We start from the raw sequence: 7,816 nt of genomic DNA, 5'->3' as shown, positions 1-7,816 counted from the left end.
AATTATTTTATTTTCTCATTGCCCATCATCTTTTTTTTTAATTACTTAAATCATATTGTAATGAATTGTAATGAATCTCTGATCACTGATCATGCAAAATGGTTTATACATAATTACTAGTAACATTTTTTAAACAAAAAGTGCATCGAAATTCTAAAAAGTTCAAACTATATAATAAAAGAATAATAGAGATGAAACAAAGTGCAATTTTTTGAGTTGTTTGTTGTTTAGTGTATGTTTTTTTGTTACACTAAGAATTAGAAGAAGGACATGAAGTATTTTAAGTGGGAGGGCATGATGACCTACCTGTCAATATGACATAAAATTATAGAAAGACAAATAAGTATACTATAATAAAGGACAATGTCATAAAATTCATAATAAATAGAATATATGACTTTTTTATTTATTTATAAATAATTTGGCATGCATGATGATGATGGTGTCTCACACACGACACAAAAATCGAAACACTGCGACGTGGGATTATATTGCAAGACATTCTTTGCTTAAAGCCATGTGACTCCCACCCTCCTTGAATATATTTGTACGGTTTCTCTTTAGGTTTTGTTTTTATAGTTTTTTTCATCTTTTTGAAGGTGTCTCTCATTCAAATTAATCTTGCACTATCACAAGTGGTGATCATGCATTTTTTTATGGATTCATTTTGAGTTAAGGCTTTCTCATCCTTTCAAAAGTTTGACTCAAATGTTCAAAGTATTGCTCTTTGTTAGATAATTAATTGATAATCCTGGATAATCTTCGAAGAATCGTGTTCGTTCACTTTCCGAACAAAGTATTTCGACCCTATTTATGCCTGGGTTCACGAAATCTTTGTGGGGATAATTCTTGAAGAAAGAATGTTTCTGACAAAAGAAAGATTCTGGAACGTAGAATGGTTTTTGTGTGTAACCCTAAACCGAGGCCAGATTTCCCCCTTTTATAGGAGAACGAAAACTGAAAACGAAAAGTCATACCTTTTCAAGAAAAACGGTAATAACGGTTGGGAAGGTTCAAACGTTCAAAAGTCATACCTTTTCAAGAAAACGGTAATAACGGTTGGGAAGGTTCAAACGTTCAAAAGTCATACCTTTTCAACAAAAACGGTAATAACGGCTTCGCCCCTTGGAACCCAGTTTTCAATTACTTGCAGTCAATTACACGTTGGCTCTACGAGCGTGCACTCCGCACTACTCCTAACTCGTTTCCAAGCTTTAACGCATAATTGCATCGGCCTAGAGTAAATCTCATTACTACTAAAATCATGGGTGATACTAAAATCACCAACAAATCCCCCCCATTTTAGTGTAATCCTTGATTTACTTAATATATACAATAAAATATATAAGGGTATATTACAATCAAACAGATGCATAAACGAAAATGTCTTGCGATTGAATTTTCATTTTAGTACAAATACACATTTCAAACACTCGAAAATCTGGGTGTCATAGCGATTGAACCCGTCAATCCATTTGAATGTCAGAAGATATAGTACACATATGTTTCTTACAATACTCTACTATTCATACTTGACACTTTACAAGCCATGTGTCCTTATCCATTAATAAGCATATAGGAAGCCAAGTCCAAACTTCTTGAAGCGGCAAAACTTCATGCTTACATAGGTGATTCTTTTAATCTTGTACCTGCATTTACAATTTTTCAAAAGAACCATTAAGAAGATATACTTCAACCTAACCATCACTTGCAGGTCTGAGCACATACCCTGGGAAGATAAATATAATTGCTCCAATCTTTAACTATGATCTTTCCACATTGAATTCTGCTTCTAACGTCATATTAGAAGGGAATTGGGTATATCAAAGCTAATAGATTTAAATGGACTTTAATCCCATCCCAATTACCGACTTCTTTACTAAGTCTCTAGCTAACCCCTTCGTCAAGTGGTCAGCTAAGTTTTGTTGCGACCGAACAAACTCTATAGATATCACCCCATTCATGATTAATTCTCTAATCATACTATGTCTGACACCCAAATGTCTGGACTTTCCATTGTATATTTGACTATAAGCTTTAGCCAATGTGGCAGTACTATCACAACGGATAGAAATTGGTGATATCGGTTTAGGCCATATCGGAATCTCGTATACCAAGTTCCTTAGCCATTCTGCTTCTTTACCAGCAGCAGCTAATGCTACAAACTCAGATTCCATTGTGGAACTAGTTATACATGTTTGCTTCTTGGAAGCCCATGAGATAGCACCTCCCCCAAGCAAGAACACCCATCCACTTGTAGAGGATGAATCTTCAGCATTATTTATCCAACTAGCATCCGAATAACCCTCTAACACCGAAGGAAATCCCATATATGACAATCCATAATTCATTGTACCCTTCAAGTACTTGAATACCCTAGTTATCGCATGCCAATGATGCCGGCTAGGATTACTCGTAAATCTGCTCAACTTTCCAACCGCATAAGCAATATCCGGTCGAGTGCTAATCATAGCATACATCAAAGAGCCTATAGCTCTTGAATATTCGAGTTGATCTACAGGTTTACCTGTATTTGGCATAAGTTTTTCTCCCGGATCCATTGGAGTACTTACTGGAGAACAACTTTCACAATTGAACTTCTTGAGCATTTTCTCAATGTAATGAGATTGCGTAATTACAATCCCTTTATTTTCCCGTTTAATCTTAATTCCTAGAATAACGTCCGCTTCTCCCATATCTTTCATGGAGAACTTTGATGACAAGAAATTCTTTGTTATATCAATTTGATTTTGGTCGGTGCCAAAGATCAACATGTCATCAACATATAAGCAAATGAAAACTCCTTTACCGGATGTATCAAATTTGCTATATACACATTTGTCAGCTTGGTTTAGAATGAAACCATTGGACAAAACAACCTCATCAAACTTTGATGCCACTGCTTCGGAGCTTGCTTTAGCCCATATAATGACTTAATTAGTTTACACACTTTATGTTCATTACCAGGCATTACAAAACCTTCAGGTTGCTTCATATACACTTCTTCTTCCAAATGACCATTCAGAAATGCTGTTTTGACATCCATTTGGTGAATCACTAGATTATGAATAGCCGCCAAGGCAATCAACAATCTAATAGTAGTGATACGGGCAACAGGAGCATAGGTATCGAAATAATCAATCCCTTCCTTTTGTCTGAAGCCTTGGATAACTAGTCTAGCTTTAAACTTGTCAATTGTACCATCGACTTTCATCTTCTTTTTGAAGATCCATTTGCAACCCAATGGTTTGCAACCTGGTGGTAAATCAGATAGTATCCAAGTATTATTTTCCATGATAGAGCCAATCTCTTCATCAATTGCTTCTTTCCAAAAAGCAGAATCTCGAGACTTGATAGCTTCATCATACGTTCTTGGATCCTCTTCAATACTATAGCAATAATAATATTGAGTGTCAATCTGATCCTTTGATCCCTCAACTAAATATAGTTGGAAATCAGATCCATAAGATTTAGTTTTTCTAGCTCTTTTGCTCCTACGGGGTTCAAGTGCTTGACTTGGCACATCATTTGAATGATCATCTCTTAGAGATTCATCTGAAATAGGTATAGAGTCCTTTGGTCTAGGTACAGAGGAGAAACAGTTCTCATCAAATATGGCATCTCTCGATTCTATAATTGTGTTAATAGAGATCGATTCATTAGGCTCTATAACATAGAACCTATAGGCCTTGGAGTGCTCGGCATATCCAACAAAGATGCAAGCTACACCCTTTTCACCCAAAGTTTTCCTTTTTGGGTCCGGGAGTCTAACCACGGCCCTACAACCCCAAACACGTAGAAATGTCAGGTTGGGTCGTTTCTTATACCAAAGTTCATATGGGGTAGTTTTGTTCCTTTTATTGGGAACTCTATTTAACAAATAGCATGCCGTTAACATGGCTTCTCCCCAAAATCCTTCACTCAGACCAGAGTAAGATAACATGGCATTCACCATTTCTTTTAGCACTCTATTTTTCCTTTCAGCCACACCATTTTGTTGAGGTGTGTAAGGGGCCGTAGTCTCATGAATGATTCCTACGGATTGGAAAAACACAGGATCATAATATTCACCACCTCTATCTGTGCGTAATGTTTTAATCAACACATTTTGTTGCACTTCAACTTCAGTTTTATAAATTTTGAATTTATCTAAGGCTTCGTCCTTAGCGTGCAACAAATAGACATAGCAGAATCTAGATGTGTCATCTATGAAAGTGACAAAATATTTTTATGCCCTAATGATGGAGTAGCATGCAAATCACATAAATCACTATGTATCAACTCAAGAATGACAGATTTCCTTGTTATACTTTTAAATGGTTGCCTAGTTATCTTAGTTAACATGCAAGTTTTACACTTTTCTACATTTTTATCAAGATTAGGAATTAATTTATCTTTAGACATTTCATGCATTCTTTTATAATGTACATGTCCTAGGCGAGCATGCCATAACGAAGAATTGATAATATTCGAAGAGGACATAAATACAGAACCAGAATCATTAGGAACTCCATTCAAATTCATCATAAACATACCATTATTATAATATCCAAATCCTACAAACACACCAGACTTTGATAATACATATTTATCTGATTCACACACTTGCTTGTATCCAAGCTTATTTAATACACGGCCAGAAATTAAATTCTTTCGTAATTTAGGAACATACAAAACATTAAACAAAGTAACAGTTTTTCCGGAACTGAATTCTAACACCACGTTTCCTTTGCCTTCAACGGGAGCGAAGTGATCATCTCCCATGTAGAGGACAGAACCATCTTCCACTGGAACAAAAGTCTTGAACCAGAAACGATCCTTGCAAACATGTGTAGTGGCGCCAGAATCAATCCACCATGCGGTAGCATCATCCTGCACATAGAATGCTTCAGAATTTAGTGAAACAGAATGTTTAATTAAACTATTCAAATCACGAATTGATTTCTGACCTTGGTTTTCGGATTGGTCCTTAGACCCCTTTCCTGAACCACTTGCATTCGCGTTATCGTGCTTTTTAACGAAGCGACAATCCCTCTTGAAGTGGCCTGTTTTACCACACTTCCAGCATTCTAATTTCAGTTTCTTGTTAGCACCGAAACTGCCCTTATTGTCCTTGAAAGCACGCTTCTTTCCTTTGTTTTTGTTGTTACCGTTCCTACCACCCTCTTCGATCATATTAACCGAGGGTCCAACAATTTCTTTGCCTTTTCCTTTGTTATCCTCCTGCGCTCTTAGAGATTCTTCTATGCGCAAGTGACTTCCAAGTTGGATCAAAGACAGTTCGTCTTTTCCATGTTTCAGATTGTGTTTGAAATCTTTCCACGAAGGAGGCAACTTGTCTATGATGCTTGAGACAGATATTGTTTCATCCATATTTAATCCGTGTAGTGTGAACTGTCCAAGGATTCGGAGGAGTTCATTGAATTGTTCCATGACAGACCTTGATTCAACCATTTTGTAGTTGTTGAAATCAGTCACCAGAAACTTTTTACTGGATGAGTCCTCTGCCATGTACTTGGATTCGAGACAATCCCACAATTCCTTTGCAGATTCTATGTTTTGGTAAATATCAAATAAGGGATCAGACATACCGTTAAGAATGTGCCCTCTGCATATGTAGTCGTCGTTCTCCCACTTTGATCTGCGTCTCAGATTTTCAACTGTGTCATCTTCCCGAATTTCTGGAATCGGTGTAGATAGGACATGCACCACCTTCAACGTTGTCAACATGAAATGCATCTTCTTCTGCCAACGCCTGAAATCTTGTCCTTGAAACTTGTCCAATTTTCCGAAATTTCTGGTCATCTCCTTGACGGTGTTTCCTCCAGCCATGATTATCAGATGAATACTTTGTTCGTTTGTTAGATAATTAATTGATAATCCTGGATAATCTTCGAAGAATCGTGTTCGTTCACTTTCCGAACAAAGTATTTCGACCCTATTTATGCCTGGGTTCACGAAATCTTTGTGGGGATAATTCTTGAAGAAAGAATGTTTCTGGCAAAAGAAAGATTCTGGAACGTAGAATGGTTTTTGTGTGTAACCCTAAACCGAGGCCAGATTTCCCCCTTTTATAGGAGAACGAAAACTGAAAACGAAAAGTCATACCTTTTCAAGAAAAACGGTAATAACGGTTGGGAAGGTTCAAACGTTCAAAAGTCATACCTTTTCAAGAAAACGGTAATAACGGTTGGGAAGGTTCAAACGTTCAAAAGTCATACCTTTTCAACAAAAAACGGTAATAACGGCTTCGCCCCTTGGAACCCAGTTTTCAATTACTTGCAGTCAATTACACGTTGGCTCTACGAGCGTGCACTCCGCACTACTCCTAACTCGTTTCCAAGCTTTAACGCATAATTGCATCGGCCTAGAGTAAATCTCATTACTACTAAAATCATGGGTGATACTAAAATCACCAACACTCTTGACATTTAAACAAAATCTGGGGTATTTTTATTGTAGATGTTGGTGTGGTAAGAATAAAACAAGATTTAAGAAACAAGAAAGAATAAGAAGAAAATATAACTTTTTTTTTATTTATAATCATAATATATTATTAATTAAAAAAATTAAATGAAATTTTTATGGGATTTTAAAATATTGCTCAAGCACATTTTATAAAAACTAATTTGTTGGAAGATTATGCATGGGAAAATTATTTATGGGATTACATTTTTATACTATGAAACAAACGCCTTCAGAAAAAAAACTGTTTACGTGTGTCAATTTTTGCCAGATATATATCGAATGATATCACCAAAATAAATAAAAAGAAATTTTTATTATTGATTCAATAAAAAGATACAGAGTGTAATATAGTCTATATAACTCTTACAATTGGTATCTGATGGTCTTCTCGACCTCATGTTCCCAACAGGAGATACATGGACTACATGTTGCTAACAGATGGAGGTGAGCCTGAAGACTATGCAGAAGCATGTCAGACCACATGTGCTAATAAGTGGGAGCTTGCAATGAAAGATAAGATGAAGTCTTTAATCTCCAACCAGACATGGGAACTAGTTGAGTTACCTAGTGGAAAGAAGGCACTTCACAACAAATGGGTGTATCGAGTAAAAGAGGATCATGATGGTTCAAAGCGATACAAAGCTCGACTAGTTGTTAAAGGATTTCAACAAAAAGAAGGAGTTGATTACACTGAAATCTTTGCTCCAGTTGTGAAACTCAATACTATCAGGTCAGTTTTAAGTATTGTGGCCAGCAAAGAGCTCTACCTTGAGCAATTGGACGTGAAGACTGCATTTCTTCACGGAGACTTAGATGAGGAGATCTACATGCACCAACCTGAAGGTTTCTTAGAGGAAGGGAAACAAAATATGGTGTGCATATTAAAGAAGAGCTTGTATGGCCTGAAACAAGCTCCAAGACAGTGGTATATGAAGTTTGAAAGCTTTATGCACAAGGAAGGTTTCCAGAAGTGCAATGCCGATCACTGTTGTTTCTTCAAGAGATATAAGTCCAATTACATCATTTTGCTACTCTATGTCGATGATATGTTAGTAGCAGGTCCAAATATGGATGAAATCAGAAACTTGAAGATGCAGTTATCAAAGGAGTTTGACATGAAGGATTTGGGTCCAAAAAAGAAGATTCTTGGAATGAAAATCATGAGAGATAAGCAAAGAGGAATTTTGCAGTTATCTCAGGCAGAGTACATCAATCGTATTTTGCAAAGGTTCAATATGGGCAATGCCAAACCGGTTAGCACACCTTTGGCAAGTCATTTTCCCCTATCCAAGGACCATTCTCCTCAGACGGAGGAAGAAATAGAATTCATGGATAAGATTCCATATGC

General features: G+C 36.5%; 1 long non-coding RNA gene across 1 annotated transcript; it reads right to left on the bottom strand.

Annotated features, from left to right (window-relative positions):
* Positions 1 to 875: 875 nt before the first annotated feature.
* On the bottom strand, positions 876 to 6,226 carry LOC127128355 (uncharacterized). The gene is made up of 3 exons (XR_007805860.1): positions 6,109 to 6,226; positions 1,035 to 1,090; positions 876 to 977 (listed from the first exon to the last, which is right to left on the bottom strand). It is a non-coding gene; the product is annotated as an uncharacterized LOC127128355 (long non-coding RNA).
* Between the last annotated feature and the right edge of the window lie 1,590 nt (positions 6,227 to 7,816).

This window comes from Lathyrus oleraceus, chromosome 3, assembly GCF_024323335.1.
Source record: "Lathyrus oleraceus cultivar Zhongwan6 chromosome 3, CAAS_Psat_ZW6_1.0, whole genome shotgun sequence".
NCBI classification, from domain to species: Eukaryota; Viridiplantae; Streptophyta; class Magnoliopsida; order Fabales; family Fabaceae; genus Lathyrus; species Lathyrus oleraceus.
The sequence above is the reverse complement of the archived record's forward strand: the minus strand, read 5'-3'. Positions and strand labels throughout refer to the sequence as shown.